Source organism: Lasioglossum baleicum, chromosome 12, assembly GCF_051020765.1.
Source record: "Lasioglossum baleicum chromosome 12, iyLasBale1, whole genome shotgun sequence".
Classification (NCBI taxonomy): domain Eukaryota; kingdom Metazoa; phylum Arthropoda; class Insecta; order Hymenoptera; family Halictidae; genus Lasioglossum; species Lasioglossum baleicum.
Genome location: NC_134940.1, coordinates 12173096 through 12190991, shown reverse-complemented (window position 1 = coordinate 12190991; position 17896 = coordinate 12173096). Strand labels below are relative to the sequence as shown.

The 17896-nt window shown below is 42.1% G+C and overlaps 1 protein-coding gene across 9 annotated transcripts in view; it reads left to right on the top strand.

Annotated features, from left to right (window-relative positions):
• The window catches only part of Mglur (metabotropic Glutamate Receptor), a 59572-nt gene that overhangs the window by 8506 nt on the left and 33170 nt on the right, over nt 1–17896 (top strand). For 3 of the 9 annotated variants that reach the window (XM_076435965.1, XM_076435969.1, XM_076435966.1), the window contains exon 2: nt 4904–17778. The exons of 3 other annotated variants lie outside the window; for them this stretch is intronic. The gene's annotated coding sequence lies outside the window, so the exon portion shown is untranslated. Of the gene's footprint in view, nt 1–1057; nt 17779–17896 lie in introns of those variants that run through there. 3 more of the 9 variants (XM_076435968.1, XM_076435963.1, XM_076435962.1) reach the window with 3 other exon arrangements.

Here is a 17896-nt window from a genome sequence, read left to right as displayed (position 1 = left end):
AAGTCGTCAGGGAAAATAATCTCGGCGGAGGGGGTTCGCGGGGGTGGTTGGTGGTTAGCGGGCGGATAAGTGTCCGCGGGCGGACTTCAGGAGAGGATATTGATTTGTTTTTGTTGCTCGTGATAGCGGGGAATGTGTGTCAGGTGGCAGACGACGGACGAAATTTCCCCGAGGCTCGGCTCGAGACCCAAAGGGACCAAGCGAGAAAAAGAGAGAAAAACAGAGATAGGAGACGAGAAAGAGAGAGAGAGAGAGAGAGATGGAGAGAGATAGGAATAGATATCAGGCGGGGGTTGGTCGGTGGAAAAACAGCAGCCACGGACAATTATTGCGAGACCAGGGGGCTCGAAGACTCGGCCGGATATAATGAGAACGGGGCCAGAGGGTCGGCGCATTCGCACGATAGAGATAGAGTTAACCGGAGGGACGCGGTAGCCGCCTCCTGGCAGCCTTTCGATCTCGATCCGAGTGGATTAACGTCTCGCAGAGAGAGAGAGAGAGAGAGAGAGATAGAGAGAGACTGGTAAATCGGCTTGATCCCAGCCTGACTTACTTGTCCCAGCTTCCTGGGGACGCTTCAGTTTAAAGGACGATTCATTTGCGACCGCTTTGAGGTTGGTTGAAACCGTTGACGGACCGCAGCACCAGTTCCTTAGTGGCGGCGCGGTCGCAGAGATCGGGCATCGGGGACACCGGTTATTGGCTGATCTTGAACCTTTTTTAACCAACTTCGAGGCCGCACGAATTCGCCAGACATTTGTGTCTGGTTTGTGAGCCAGAGGGAAAATGGTGAAAATTGCAAAGATAATTAATTGGGGGTGGACGGGTACCCGGAACTTCGGGTTCCGGTATTTTCCCAGAGTCTCGACCAGGGTTACCATATTCTACTCTCGCCAGGCCCCTTACCCTTCTGTTTCTCGCCCAGCTTGTCTGCTGAGTCGCCCCACTCTTCCCACTAACACTGACGCGTACCACGTGGAGCAAGCTAAGTTAGCAGTACGCGTCAGTGTTACTGGGAAGAGTGGGGCGACTCAGCAGACAAGCTGGGCGAGGGACGGAAGGGTAAGGGGCCTGGCGAGAGTAGAATATGGCAACCCTGGTCTCGACCCGACCCGAGTCATCAAAACCCGACTCGGGATTAATTCTTCGAAGAGATTGGTTTACACGTTGACCGCCACGAATCGAATAGGTTCGATCTCGAACCTACTGGATCGATTTCAGGGTTCCCGCAGCTCCAGACACGTACTTATTGGCTCGGAGGCTATTTTCAGAGATAACAGCCGGAAAGTTGAAAAATGCCACTAAAATCGGAGGACGACGAGAACGGTCTCTCAAAATTGTGTGTTCGAGGATCGTTTAAAAGACCCGTTGTTTGATCTCGAACCGTCCCTCGCGTCCCTACTGTTTCCTGAAAAACACAGTGCTTCTTGGCTCGGACGAGGGTAGTTTGTCGAGAAAGAAGGGACAGAGGGAGAATGAGCGAGCTGTGAAAAGCTGCGAGGCGAAGGTAAACGATTCGCAAAATTACGTGTTCGAGGACGCTCTCGAGCGTCTCGACGGCGGCGTTTTCGCGTCGGAGAGCGAAAGTCTATTTAAAACATCGGCTCTGGGCTGTCGTTTGTCAAAGCGGAACGGCGCTAAAACCGGTGCTCCAACGTCGTCTCGGAAGGTTATTTGTGAAAATGAAGAGCTCCTGATCCGCGACGAGAATATTTCGAAGTCGAGTGTCGCTTGAATGTCTCTCTCTCTCTCTCGCTCTCTCTCTCTTTCTTCTCTCTCTCTCTCATTCTCGATGCGCTTCTCTTTCTAGCTTCTGCTAGACATCACGGGATTGAAATAACCAGGCGGTAGCGAAACGGAATCGCGGGCTATCGATCGGCCAGAGAGTAGAGAGGAGAGATTGTAGAATCGCGTTCAGTCGATCGAGAGGTTGACATTGCGCAGCCCGCCCGCTGAGACACCGCCAATTAGAGCCGTTTTCGCGCTCGGTATTTCCGCTCTTGGACGCTCCAAGGTGGCCCTGCATCTTCGGGCACCTGTTCCGATTCTGCTCTGTTCCGTTCCGCTTGGCCACTCGCATCTTAAGGAACCGGCACGCGACAGAGAAATTGCGTCGTGATAGCTTGCAGATTCAGAGATAACGATCTCTGAGAATGGGACTTGGTTCGACTCGAGAGGATCTGTTGGATCACCATGATCGACTGGATCTGGATCTACTGGATCGGCGGTGAACAGTGATAAGTAGACAGCGGATCGTTACGACACATCAAGATTTTCCACCAAATAGACGTTCATTTTCTTTCGTAGCACGTTCGATAGATTGAAAATAATAGAACAGCATTTGAAAATTCTTCTAATGTGAATTTACTGTTTTAAATCTCGACCACTCAGTTTTGTCGCGAATGCGTAAAATCCGCTGTCTAGTGACAAGATCATCCAGAAGATTGGGGCAGTCTGAAGAATTGGTTTGAGGATAGTTGGAGGAAGAAGATAGCGAGACGAGTGTCTGAACAATGTTCTTCTGAGGCTGCTCCTTCTGTTCCCGTAAGATCTTCGGAGATCGGTTAGCGACCAAGTAAAATAGATGACGTTACATTAGTTAGGGATCAAGAAAAGTGGTTGGATAGAAGAAGAAAAGGAAGAGGACATATTTCCAGGTTTACACAGATTGCGGAGAAGATAGAACTAAGTGAGGCTACAGGTCTAGCATAAAGAGAGGATTTTCTAGTTCAGATAACGGTAAACGACAGCTACGGTATATCCGAGTGAGAGGACATTAAGCTAGAAGCAGATCGAGACGAGATCTCGCACAAAGGGAAGATTTCATTCTGGTTCGTTTACCTCGCATGGTATCACCGATAAATAAAGCATTGAGAATCAGAAAGAGAGGATATTAAGAGGACATTAAGTTAGGTTGCCGGGAGAATCGAGCTGGGCTAGCACAGAGGGGGCCAAAGGAAAACGACTTCTCTGAATTCTACACAGAAGATACTAGACATTAGGGCAGTTTGCGGGAAAGACCCTGCTAAATGGTGAATCTATAGTCGTGGCACAAAGAGAGAATTTCCTCCTGGTTCGTTCAAGAAGAGATAAACGACAGTTACAGGCTGGAGAAGAAGATACTAGAAGACATTAGGGCAGTTTGCTGAGGAGACCCAGCTGAATGGCGAAGCTGTAGTCCTGGCACAAAGGGAGAATTCCATTCTGGTTCTTTGAGCTAGCTATAAACGGTATCCACGACCCGAAGAACAAGATTATTGAGGACATTAGGCTCGTTTGCTGAGTAGATCGTGCTAACTGGAGGGTTAGCACAAAGGGAGAATTTTATCTTACAATTAGTTTGTTCAGTGGGAGAATAAGATAGGCTACGGATCTTCATGCAAAATAAAAATTGAATGCAATTAAATATGTAAATATACTTTCCTAATTATCCTCTGAAAAGTCTAAAATAATATAACAATATTCTTAAATTAGTATAGCAATGTGTCGCTTGTCGCGACAGCTGGGATCCGAGAAAGAAGATACCGAAAGACATCAGGTAACTTTACTAAATCCTCGAACAAATCCCGAAGCAGTTATCACAAATCACTCTAGATCACAAGGAGAGCTTGCCACCCTCTAAACCCGGCACGCAACAATCAGAATACAATCACATTAGGCCTTCATCGCCACGGATCAACCTCTCTCTCAGAGTCCACAAGGGTTGGAGTACCATTAGGGTGCTAGGCGACGAACCACGCGAAGGTACAAGACTGATTTATACTATCTGCTCAGACACGGAATCTAGCAAGTTCCGAAGAGGTCTAAAAAATTCCCAGAAATTCAAGTAAGTTCCAAAAAGGCCCAACCAGGCCCAAAGTAGTCTAAAACAAAGAAGGAAGGTCCAAGAAGGCCCAAAACAGTCGAGAAGATTTTAGAAGATGCTCTGAGAAGGGAAAGCTTACTTGGAATATCAATTTCTCCAAAGTGTCCAAAAATCATTTAAATCGGAGGGTAAATAGCTCGGGGGTTCTGATTGCGATCAGCTGACGCGCGGGTGTATCATCTGGTGTCCCGAGGAGTGAAAGTCGCGCGACGCGACCCGCTCGGTCGGTGTTCGGCCGCTAAATGAACAACAAGCGGCGCCTTCTAGGTGTGCTGGAAGAAACGGGAAGTCGAGTGGAGGGTAGCTTTCGAGTCGAGCTGCCGGGGGTACCAAAGGGTAGCAGAGGGTAGGAGAGGGGCGGCAGAGGGTAGACTGCTCGGAGAAGGAGCGGGGGCCGAAGCAAGGAACGTGGCATGAATTAGAACTCATTTGGTAAAGTGTTGCGCGTGTAGCGAGTTTTCAAGAGGTCGTCGGGGGTGGTTCGACGGGCGGGGGTGGTAGAGGGGTGCAGGCTTGGCTAAAAGCGAAAACGAGGGTGGTGGGAGTGAAAGAGACGGGGAGGGAATCGGTTGGCGAAGAGAGACGGAGAGAGAACCAGTGGAGAAGAGAGAAGGAGGAGTGAGACAGACAGTGAACGCTTGGGAAGAGAGAAAGATGCGAGAACCAGCGCACTCATCACAACTGTGATGTTTTCACTCGGTGAATCTTATCTGTTATTAGTATTATTTCTCGTGAACGCTACATCGGGATTCTGTCGGCATGGTTTTTCTCTTTTTTTTCTATGTATTGCGCCGTTTTAAAAGTAGGTGTAATTTCAACCAGCAGAAACATTCGAAAAATTTGGAAACACTGTTCCATTGTTTCCAACTGATCAAACATATTAAGACAGAAGAGTCAGTTTGTTGCAATTCAGGTAGAACATCTTCATTTTGAATTAAAATCGACTGTCTAACTATCAGCGTCGTCAGAATCCTCAATTATACCAACTTTGAGAAAGTTCTGACGAAATTTTGACTATCGACCACAAAATGCTTGCAGACCAGTGTGCAGAAAAGAGAACGACAGAGAAACCAGTGGGAGAAGAGAGAGACAGAGTGACAGAGAGCGTGCGCCAGTAGTAGAGAGAAAGACAGAGAAATATAAAGGGTGAAACCGTGAAAAATATAGAAAGACAGAAATAGAGAGGGAGCGATCCGGTGGAGAAGAGAGAAAGACAGAGAGGAAGCGAGGCCACAGTAGAGAGAAAATCGGAGAAAGAGATAGGGATAGTGAACTAGTGGAAAATAGAGAAAGAAACGATCGGAACACCGAAAGACAGAGATTGGGATCTTTCGCAGAGGTGAAAGAGAGAAAGGGGTAGGCGAGCCAGTAGTCGAGAGAAAAAGGGGTTGGGAAAGCAAGAGGGAGATAGAGGAAGGTACTGGACCATATCGTGGAAAGTTGAATCCGCTGGCAACTTGAAGGGAGAAAAGGTGAAGCGCGAGTGCCAGAGAGGGTAGAGGTCGGAGAAACGTGGCGAAGAGAAACAGAGGAACACCACTTTGCCGGTTCTCGGTCCGTTCAAAGAAACCGGGTCGACTTGCCGAGGTTCTACCACTACCGAGTAAGTAATACCCTTTAATCAACGATCGGTAGGAGGAACGCCGGGAAGTTTATGCTTGGGATCGGCTACCAGATCCTAACTGTGCAGCGTGTGTTAAAGATCGCCCTTGAACGGCTCATTGTAGCTACACCACATTGTTAGTGGTGGTGAGGGTGCTAACTCTGCAACGCGTGAAAAAATTGTTGGGCTTCAAAGAAGTCTGCACTACTTAATTTGTATCGTTCGAGGAATGTGGTAATGGAACTTTCCAACGTGTGCAAGAAATTGTTTGGCTCTGAAGACGCACTATACTTAAAATGACTAATCTCTTTACTTTACCGGACTCAAAATTTGTGCCTTTATCCTATGAATTATGTTGTATTTGGTATGTAATCTAGTAGATTTGTACCTGGCGCGGTATGCAGATCGAAGTTTCGAACGTCAAGAATCAATAGTTGAGGAGTTATGGTCGCTTAAAGTTGAGGATATTTCCAGTTTCTTGACAGGTAAGGGCGTCGCCATATTGGGTTGTAGTGACGGTCGCACGCCGCTTACTGAGTTGGTTAGGATTAGGTCGAGGGGAGGGCGAGGTAAGCGGCTCACGGTCGTCACTACAAACCAATATGGCGGTGCCCTTATCTGTAAAAAATGCTCAACTTTAAGCGACCATAGCTCAACAACTATTGATCCTAGAGGATCGAAACTTTGATCTGCATCAGCGCCGGGTACAAATCTACTGGATTACATACCAAATACATCATAATTCGTAGGGGAAAGTTGCCAATTTTGAGTCCGGTAAAGTAAAGTTTGCCCCTTAAAATTGTTACACTATATATTAAAATCCTGGGTGGATGGGGAATTTTTCTTGCCACGGAAAATACACAAGCGTTACATGTCGATTTTGATGAAATTTACACGAGAGATGGTTCTCGCGAAAATATTTTGCACGTACCTTTTTTATCGGCAGCCGTCCATGTTGGGAAAGCGCAGAAGTGCAAACAGCGCTCGATGGGGGGGGGGTGGAACTACACTTCTTTAATATCTTGGCAACCAGGATGCGCTGTAGTAAAATTTCTTTTCAAATTACAAGCTTCTCAGTAGAAAATACGGGGCACAGAATACATTCAAAGTGAAAACAATTCTTTAGAGATAACGCGTCGAAAACTTGAAAGCTCTCGCGACTTTTCTTGCTAAACATTAACCCCTTTACTGAGAGTATCATTCTCTGAAAAATTTACTAGTGCAAAATTGCCCGATTCCTTGTATTTTAATGCTGATCGCGTGTGCAGTTCCTTGTTAGTGACATTTTTCTCGGAAGCGTTACAAACGATTGTGTCTTCCGCGTCCATTACGAGGGTAGTTTTCGCTCGTTTATAGCCGGGAAGCGTCAGAGAGTTCTTAATGATGACTCGTTAACCTGCTATCGAACACCTGTGTGATACCTATCGAATGACTCGACGCTTCTCGTTCGCCCTTCAAGGGAATCGAGGATTTTCCACCCCCGCGAAACGTCACCCTTTTGCGCGCGCTATTCAAACGCTTCTCCCACCGATCCATCATTAATATATTCTCCAGGATTTTCCTGGCCTCTTCACAAACCTTGAACATTTGCGCTCGAAGTTCGAAAAGAAAAATTGAATGTTGTTGGAAAATTTTGTTCACGAATAAATCTACCAGGGAACACAGCAATGATAAAACAATTTATTGATTAATCCTCATAGGTTTTCTATTACTCGTATGTGTATATACTATTTTCATTTTAAACAACAAGTTATATTTCGTTTACAGCGTCACACTTTAAAAAGGTACATCTCGCAGCACAAACAGAAAGAGATGAATTATTTTACAGTATGTAAGAATAGTAAATTGATGGATCTTCACCCTGAGGAACGTATGAGGGTTAAACAAAAGAACTACACACCCATTTATACCGACGGCTTTAGAACTACTACCTCTTGTGCTAATGCGACCACGTTAAAATAAACTGTAAACTAGAGGGTTATTGTTGCTCGCTCGCTTCGCTCGCTCGCGAGTAGGGTTGTTTTTGCTCGCTCGCTTCGCGAGCTCGCGGATAGGACTGCTCTTGCGAAAGGGTTAGTGGTACGCATGGCTAGTAGTACCTATAGCTATTAATGTTTTTTTGATTTGGTGTGTGACTCTCCACGAGCCACACAAAGAACTTCCCGATTCGTTAGTTGCAGTATATTATTATCATTATTTTTAGTACGTTTTAAGAAGATTATACGTTTTCAGGGAAATTCAATAGTTTTCTACTTATCAAGATGTTTGCTATATGGCGTCGCCTTAAACGAACATCGTAGACTCGTTGCTCGCTTGGTTCCTTGTTATAGCGTACTGATGTTGCAAAATAAATTGTCTTAATTATTATAGTTTTTCGCAAACGATACGACTCCTCATTATCCGGGTTAGCAGTATTGACCTTGGTTTTCTTCGATACTGTTAATTTAAATTGTCCCAAAATATATAAACCGCTCAATTTTGAAACTCTGCTCAGTGCTACATACAACATGTGTAAAGTTCGTTTTTCTGATGTTTTAAAATTCAAACATACTTTTCTCGTATGTTTGTCCCTGACTTTTATGAATCGTAATCGCTTCAGCAGGAACCACTGGAAATTGACTACGTGTGATTTGATATTTTTCCTCACTCGACATATTTACTTGATTCGATATTTTTATTATTGGTGGCAAATTTTGATGAATATTTGCATTTTTCATATAATCACGATAACGAGTTCTTACTTTCACTCCTACTCTGGCCAATTGAAAATCTAACCACAATATAGACGGAATTTTAGTATTTTCTTGAAAAGTAATAAATTTTAATATTCCGCATGTGTGCTCCATTAACCAATCCGTTTTCAACATTAATGTTATTAATAATTATCATATTGTTTATATTAATTTTCAATTTAATCTCAGTTAATAATTCGTTTTAAACTGATTGTTTTTTTAAAGATTGTAATATAAATTTTTTTTGTACTTTCATTGATATTCTTTGAAAATGTATTCTCGGGAGTAGAGATGATTAACTCACTCTTGCATTGGGATAATTTTCGATTATTGTAAGCGGAAACATTAGCGTAAGGTACAAAAAAAAAATTTTTTTTTAAATTAAAAAAATTTTTTTTAATTTAAGAAAAATGAAAAAAAAATTTTTTTGTGTAATTACGTTTGTTTCTTCGGTGGAAACTTTCCATTCTCTCGTATAAATTGCATTGTAGAATCAACTCCGTTCGAAAAAAACTAAAAATCTAAAAAACTACTTGACCAATATGGACCAAAATCTAATCAGCTCTAAGTTACGACGGGGCACATCGATTGCATCATTCATCATTCTGATCGCGTTGTTACTTTTTCAGAAAACGTTAACGAAAAATTTGATACCATAGAAACAGACATACGCACACACACACACACACACACACACACATACGAACATTTTGCTTAAAATAGTCTAGAATGACTGCAATGACCATGAAACGTGAAGATCTGCTAAAAAATCGATTTTCGATTTTCGGGGTCATTACAATAACTTCCCTATAAAATCGGGAAGTTAATAAATAAATGAAAATGGCTAGGCCAGCTCTACGCACGGGCTCCCGGAAAATGTCTCGCCAAACCCGCGTCCCAATTTCGTTGGGAAAAAAATGGAGGTTCGCGAACGTTGACAGCGGGTTTTAAATGCAGGATAAAATCGGCGGAAAGCGGTACATCGCGGTCGGAACAGCGAAATTTATGCGAGTTTATTCTTCGTCGGTGCGCGTTTGTGGGTTTTACAAATTCCTCTCGGGGGGTGGTACAATGGCTGTTTGGATTTCCGCTCGAGATGGATCGGCGATTTCCGGCGGAGGTTTTCCTCTCGTTGCAAAGATGAACGAATAGAATCACTATCGGGGCGAGCGAGCGCGGCGAGAAGGATCGCGGCCGAATGAATGCTCGGGGAAATAAAAAGCGATGGCGAGCCACTCGAGCAAGTTAACAGGTGTTCTCCTTGAAGCTCCGAAAGCGGAGCTTCCAAACAAAACCGTTCTCAGCCGGCGTTTTCCTCGCGAAACATTGTTCGAAGTTTTCGCACAGCAGGGCCGAGACCGGCCGAGCCGAAAAACCGAGAGAATCGATCAGTTATTGACCTCGCGAACGCTTCCCGACCACCTTTCACCCGAGAAACTTTCGCCGAGAGAAAATCTCCGTCCCTGTTGTCGGATTTATTCGGACTCGCGTTCTCCTGCAGAAGGAAATGAAATTAACCCTCCTTAGAACGCGACCCGTCGCATTAAAATCTTCCGACAAAATTCCGGACAAAATCTGGCAAAGGACAGCCTCTACTTTCATAACACAGCGTTGACTTCTCTCCCAAGATTCTTTCGCACGATGCAGTGCCAGGAAAATTTCGGAAGTGCATGTTTCCAATTTTCCTTCCACTCCATCGTGCAAAAACATCTTGGAGAAAAGTCAACGATGTGTTACAAAATGTGCAAGCTTATTGCCGTGCGACTGTTTTGTAAGAAATTATAACGAACTACTTGGCAGTCAAATTATTAAAACATAAAAAATTAAATTTTGCATTTCGACTGCTGACACAAAAAAGCTCCACGATTCACTGTTTAAGCAGAATCTACATCGCATAATTCTTTGGATCTCCGGTTAGAAGTTTCGGCCGATCCGTTGTATAGGATCCTCCGGCGAACCGCGAGAGTGCGTTTCGCCGTAGTATAGCGCCGCTGAAAAGCACATGATTGCTACAGTAATATCCTCGGATTATCAGAGAGATCGATGTAGTGGTTGATACGGGGCGTGGCCGCGGAATCAAGTGGAATTTCCGAGGAAATGGACTTCGAAAATCCTTGTCCGACCATTGCCGGCCGTTACTACTTGAAGTAAATATTGACTTTCTCGTTAGTCCTCTATATAACTGGATTTCATCGCTCTCCGAACATTGTTTCGCGACCAGACTGCGGAAGTTTGCGCAAATTCACGGTTACCGAGCGCGGAGACCCGGCCACAGTTTCTGTCTCATTGAAAACGGCACTTTTTTCAGAATCATCAATCTTCTCAAAAATAACTACCAGAATATAATTCTGTCGGAAACAGATATCAAATTCATATGCATTTCCTCTTTCAATAATTTCAGCAAGTCGACAATAATAAACCATTCAATATTTTTAATATCTTTATATGTATACAAAGTATACATAAAGTGTACAAAGTATTCGCGTACACCTTTTAAAAACTAATAACTTTTTTAGAATTGCACCAAAGGACCTGATTTTTTATAATCAATTAGATGCACTGGTTTAAGAAATGATATGCAAAAAAGGTTTTCCAAAAATTATAATTTACAAGGTTAAATGCAAAAATAAAAAAGGCATTTTCTAACGGTTTTTTATTTGAGTCCTTAATGAAAATAAAAATATATGTTTTGGAGATTTATGTTAGTTATACACATACTGAAAATTTAATCGAAATCGGTTGACGCAGGGAAAAACGTTTAAGCAGAAACTGATCAAAAGTCGTGTAAAACTACGATTTTTACCATTTTTAATAAATATGCCTTTTTTATTTTTGCATTTAACCTTGTAAATTATACTTTTTGGAAAATCTTATTTGCATACCATTTCGTAAACCAATTATAAAAAATCAGGTCTTTTGGTACAATTATAAAAAAGTTATTAGTATTTATGTATATAGTTTTATAAAATGAAACTAGTCCGCTTGTGTTACAAATATTTGATTTTTCCACATGATTTTTATGCTAAATAAAAATTATCTAAAATTCTAAGGTATATGAGCTAAATAGATATTTAATTCTTTTCATTCAAAGCGAATTGCATATGATACAATGGCATCTTGCAATTCTTTAAATATTTTTGCACTTTATCATTTTTGCCATAAACGAATAAAATCTGCAGTATATATGTCACTATCGAAACTGTCGTTTTTCCCACTAGCAAATTTTTATTGCACGTCGTTGTTCTCCAACAATCGAGCAAATTCACTTCCTCCAGTATCGATCATTGATAAAAGCCGACGATTCTACGTGAAAAAATAATAAAACAGAACAGTGGAATCAAATTTGATTTGTCCTTCTTCTGTCGTCTTGTCGAGTGCACGTGCACTCATCTTACAATTAGTTCTGGTTAAGCACGTGTGGTGCGATCGACAAAGGGGTTGGTTTTCATGCAAAAATAAAATACCATTTTTTCCTGCTGCAGGTCTCTTTCTCGGAAAAAAATCGAGTTTGGAACTAACCCATTTTCAAACTGGATTTCCTGGGAAACGAGGATGCAAATAAATTTTATTCTACATTTTCCGCTTGTTTCCATATGTAGATTAACCTTTTGTCGATTACAATACTCGTTGTGACTGGAAAATGTGTAGGTGTACTCGAGAAACATCCAAATGGCTTTGCGTAAACAAGAAAATCTCTGAAATCGCGCTCTCGGAAATTACAACATTGATTTTTGTATTTTTGTGCGTGTGACGTAAGTTCTACAATTTTACAAAAATTGTGTGTGTGGAATCTATAGATCTTTTTATAGCGCATAAATTAATGAGAATTTTCAGCGGTACTGTTCTTTTTTTGAATTTTTATACGTTCCGCAATATAAATATCACAATTTGTCCAGAAAATTGCTTATTTTCTAGATCTTTCACAGTGTGTAAATTAATAAGGATTCATAGTTGAATTGTTGTAACTCGAAACAATTGATAAATTTGCAACAGTCTTACCGAGTTTAAAATTGCTGTGAAAATCCAAGATGGCCACCAGCTGCGAGCGGAAATTAACATACGAAAATACGAATTTCCATGGAGATACGTGGTCTATTTATTACGGGATGGATACCAATGTCGTTAATTATTCGCGGAGCCCTCCGAACATCGGTATCAACTAACATCAGACATACAATTGGCCGCAGCAATGAAATTCTTGGCCGATGAAAAATGAAAATTAAACCGACAGACGGTTTAACCGTTCGCCTCTTTCACGTTTATACAACGTTCCGCGAACTTTTCCCTTATTCCGATGAAATTGTTAACAGAGCAAACTAATTTCAACTCGCGGATCCGTGCTCCGTAAGTTTGCGAATAAAAATCCGCGTTTGCACAAAGGCGTTCGTGCTATAATCACTTCGAAGGCGCCGCGGGACCATTGTATTGCTGATATCAATGGTTGCTTTCGAGGTTGATTTTACCGGTATTGTTTGTTCGGTGTAACGATGCTTTTTATAACTAAATGTGCGTACGTTTCCGGGCATTTTGTGGTAAAAAAAATTTTCAAAATGTTGCGAATTGTAGAAGCTATAGGACGAAGAAGATGACGAGAAATAGTAGTTACATATAATTTTTGGTAAATTTCATAAATTATAAAGTAACATTTTCCGGAATTTCCAGGCTGAGCTCCTCAGTTACATTATCAGTCCTTTTACAATTCCTTGACTATTCTAACAAAATTGTTTTTTAAATTTTCACAACGAACGGGGCTTTCGACGCTAATAATAAAAAAAATCGATTTTGGGAAGCTTCAGCAGTAAAAGAGACCGGCTTCAGAAAAATTCCGAAAGTAAAGTAGCTTAGAAATTCCGAAATTTTGATAACACAATGCTTGAACGAAAACAGTTTATTGCACAATATCTAGTGTCACAAAAACTGTGGAACCGGTTAAGTGATCTGCAATGATTAGGGGAGAGTTGCCAAAATCGTCCTAGCTAAGGGATTTTTTATATATCTAATAAACAATACACATTTTTACTAAAATTGTTCTTCGCAATTATACTTTGATCTTTGCAGAAACCTTCTAAATAAACATTCTACAAAATAAAAATTAAAAGAGTGATTTGAGTAATTTTAGAAGACATTGTAAAACTACGATTTAAGACACCTATATCCTAAATTGTACTGCTGTATTTCCAAAATCGTACTTACCTTATTTGGCAATAAATTTTGTTTCGAAGGTATAATTTTTAATAATTTATTTCTTTCATTATATTGAAACACAAAAGTATAAAAACACATGAACATAATAATTTTTATAAAAAAATATGAAATATACCAAATTGAAACAATAAACTCTTAGAAAACATTTTGAACAATAGTATGTTTTGTACATAACAGTAGTAAATGTGAGTGTGATTTCTTAAATGGTACTGGTACGATTTTTAAGAGTTTCGATTGCGGTACGATTTAGGAAACTAAGCGAACTGATAGAAATATTATTTATCTAACCTAAAAGATTATATAAATGATATTATAAACTTAGTAGAAAGATGGTAGGATACTAAATATATTTCAAAGAAAACACAGAATGTATTAATCAATTATAGTATTTAATTGAAATTTGTCTTAAAATAATCGATTCAAATTTACATGAAACTTACTTGAAATCTTCCGGCTTCTACAGGTTGGCGCGAAATCTATCGAGGTAACACAAGTTGTGTCCTATAGTACTGACTCCATAAACGCATTATATTTTTACCACTAGAAGTCGCAAACATTAATTGGTTACCAAAAAAAAAAATGAGCTGATACGATTTAGGTGACCAGTACTCATTAGGCAACTCTCCCCTAATAGTTACCATTTTCACAAAGGGTTTGCATGGAGATTTCCGTCTTGGAGACAGCGGAAAGTTGTCGATGGCGCCTGAGGCCGTTCGACAGACTGTGCTCTGTGTATCCGGTTTTCGGACTGATAATTTTGCGGGCAACTTCCGGCCCGTGATTGCCCAGGAAACTACTAATGTGCGCACGTCCTACATACGCGATGGAGGATCGAACGTTTCCGAAGGTACGAGTCCTGGGGATTGCTTTTCGCAAGGGTTTCCTTCCCCGTGGAAAAGAACAGCTGGTCGGCACGCAGGCCGGCTGGAAAATCGCCGGGAAATTCGCTCGGGGAAAATAAACGGACGAGCCGACCGACGGGCCGACGTCTTCGGCCGATATCTCCGTTAAATTGGCAATTTCTACCCGGTGGAGGGCCCCGTCACAAATCAAACAAGCCTCATCCGATTTCTCGCGCAAAAACACGTCGAGAACATCCAACAAGATTTTCTCCTGCGACGCTTCCCTCCACGAGAACATTGAGTTCACACGCAACGACTACGCGTGGGTTGCATCACCCTTCTGGGAGTCTTTGAATGCAATCTATTTGGAAACCGAGGGTCACATACGCAAATTGTGTAACACCATTTCGACGCGTTTTTAAGGGCGAAATCTGCTAAGAGATTAAACTCGAAAATTAAACAATACTTAAATGTGTAGTAATTGATTAGTAGACTGCGGATCTTTATGCAAAAAACTATATAAAAAAAATGTTTAAAAACCACGCTTATATTAAAATGCACTAAAAAGCGTGGAGCGCTAAACTATATTGACGTAATCTCTATTTATAGTCACTAATGTCTAAAAAGATCATTTTCTTCTTTTTAGTGCATTTTAATATAAGCGTGGTTTTTAAAAAGATTTTTTTTATATGCATATCTTTTTTTATTTTCTCCGTTTTAGTGCATTTTAATATAAGCGTGGTTTTTAAAAAGATTTCTTTATATATCTTTTTTTATTTTCAACTTTTTAGTCTTTTTTAAATCGAACGCAAATGGAATACTGCTATAAAATAGTAAGATATAGAAACGTAAGATATGGAAATACACGAGATATAATGAAGGGGATGACTCCGAGAGACAATTTCTCTTGATGGAGTCCGAAATTGCCCGAAATGGAACTGAATGAACGGAACACCACAACCACACACTGAGCTTCTTCGATGCGGAGTGGGGATGAGTCGGAGTGGGAACGCGTAGTGGAGTAGGGAGCGCTGGCGCGCGGAGTGGGGAGAGGATTAATATAAAAATGTTTTTCTCCTAGATGCACAGTTTTTTTTTACAATTTGTTTTTTAATATTGCATTGACATCCAGTTCTGAGCTATGTTTAAAGTTTCAAGTCACCAGCTCATCGGGAAGTGGTTTAAAATTCGATTACAAGATTTGACGCATACAACAACGACAACTCGGCAAGCTAATATAAACGTGGTAATAGAAAATGTTCGCATTGATAGCGGAACATAGGATCCAAATAAAAATTGTATTCCTCTTTCAATTATCCTATTAAACTAAAACTAATACATTGATGACCTGAAATGTTTTTAGCATGTCCACTGTCCACTGTTTTTAAATTGTACGGATCCGTTTTTGTCATAAATGCATAAAACTCGCAGTCTATCGATTAGATACCAACATATTTAATAATGTAAACGGAGAAATATGTAGCGGAGAAAAATGGCCCGCAACGGTGAACTGAAAATAACGACGTTCGCCCAAAGTAATATTTAATTGTAACAAAACTAACCCATCACCTAATACGAGACCCTTGTTGAAACAAGTTCTGGAAATCCCACATCTTCGAGGCCATCTTTCACGAGTTTTCAAGAATTTGTTTCAGGACAACTATTGAACCTTTTACATCGGGATTATGCACACATATTTAACGGTGTTCGAAGTACATGTACGATTTTTTTCAAGTAAAAATAAAGAAAATTACACGAGTCCGCGAGCGCGTCCGAGGAGAAAATCACGAACGGCGATTTCTCCGGTTGCATCGCGCGGAACAGGGGAATCGGTGGCGCATAAAAATCGATGCATCGGCGTTCGAGTGCCGGAGGGAGAGGTGCGAACCATCTCGTCGTTGGATCCCGGTGGAAAAACGACTCCCGGTAAATATCCCGAGTGCTCTGCTCGGCCTGCCGGCTTGTCCAACCCTCGGTCGATACTCTAAACGGGAAAACAGGAAGATAGCCGCTTTTTATTTCGCGGCGGAGAGACACAGGCCCGGAAGTTCCGGCCGAGGAGGAAGCACATCGAGCGTATCGGCGACGAGGGAACGAACGCGTGAATATTCAGCCCCCGGAATATGTGCTGTACCTACCCGGCCTCGAAAGCCATTCTCGATTGAGATACATACACGCTGCCGAAAATTCACCCTCGACTACAAAGATTGATTGGCTGGCTCTCTCTCTCGCTCGGCTCCGCCTGCATGTTTCATGCGATCGCGTCAAAACGGAGAAACGGTTTTTCCTCGCGTGTTTCTCAGGTAATCGAGTTTCGAAACGGGCGACGAGATGACAGCAGCCTCGAACAGGTTACACGCTGGAAAACTCGACATGGATCCGGCGAGAGAGACAAATTTCGTTCCGCGTTTTCGAGCCGATTTTTTGACATTTTCAGCTTTTTCCAACGTTTTCCTTTGATTCCGGAGCGGCGGGGTGTGGGAGAGGGTTGGGACAGGTGACGTTCGATTCTGTGGACAAAACTCGTTCGAAAATGTACCGGAAGGTTTTATTGTCCGAGGTACGGTTTTGGAGATGATTGAGATTGAAGGGTCGAGGTGAGCTCATATTAAGCTGCTAATTGCGACTTTCGCTCCGTTTTCGATTGATTCTGACGTGATTAAGAATGAGAGGTGGTCGATCGAGGTGGCGTTCGATTCTGTGGACAAAACTCGTTCGAAAATGTAGCGGGAGATTAAAGGGTCGAGGTGAGCTGATAGTAAGCTGCTAATTGCGGCTTTCGCTCCGTTTTCGATTGATTCTGACGTGATTAAGAATGAGAGGTAGTCGATCGAGGTAGCATTCGACTCTGTGGACAAAACTGCATCGAAAATGTAGGAAAAGATTTTGTTGTGCGAGGTATAGTTTCGAAAATAATTGCGTTTGAAGCTCCTCAGCGTAGTCTTTTGGGCCAATTTTCTTTAATTCAGATGTTCTCGTAGAGTCATTTGGTGCGTTTATCGTTTCCATATGAAATCGGTGGGACCGGTTGGGTAGAAATATTCTGGACAAATTGTTCCGAATGTCGCGCACGTTGGACACGCGCGACAGAAATGGGCCGAGGGTGAGCGGCTAACAAAGAGCGTGCTGCTCGAAGGAGCTGCGAGGGGTGACGGTCGCCGGAGACTGAAAGAGCGTTTTGCATAAAACCTCCATTTACTTTGTGGGATTTCGTAACGCGGCCCTCTCGCGACGTGACAAATTTTCGATATGCACGTTCCATTTGAACGTCTATCTCGCGGGGCTAAGGGGATCGCAAGCGCGCCCGCTTCTCTTCTTTTTTTGCTCCAACAGCGAAAGAGACCGGCTTTTCGGGAAATAATGGCCTGACAAGACCTGCTAAAAAATGGTCCCGCGATTTGTGCACGAAGGCCCGTTGTTATCAATCAGTCAGCTCCCCCGCCCCTCGAGATTCCGAGTGTACCTTTATTCGCTAGCAACAAACCTCCTCTCTCACCAGTGCGACAGGAAACCGGATGAAACGAATGTTCTGTAAGTGGTCCGTTCGAGTTTCATTAGCACAGCGAACGTGGAAAATAATAATAATACCTCTTTTGTTTCTGATGATTTCTTTCATAAAACTTTCACTGACATATCCATAACAATTTCC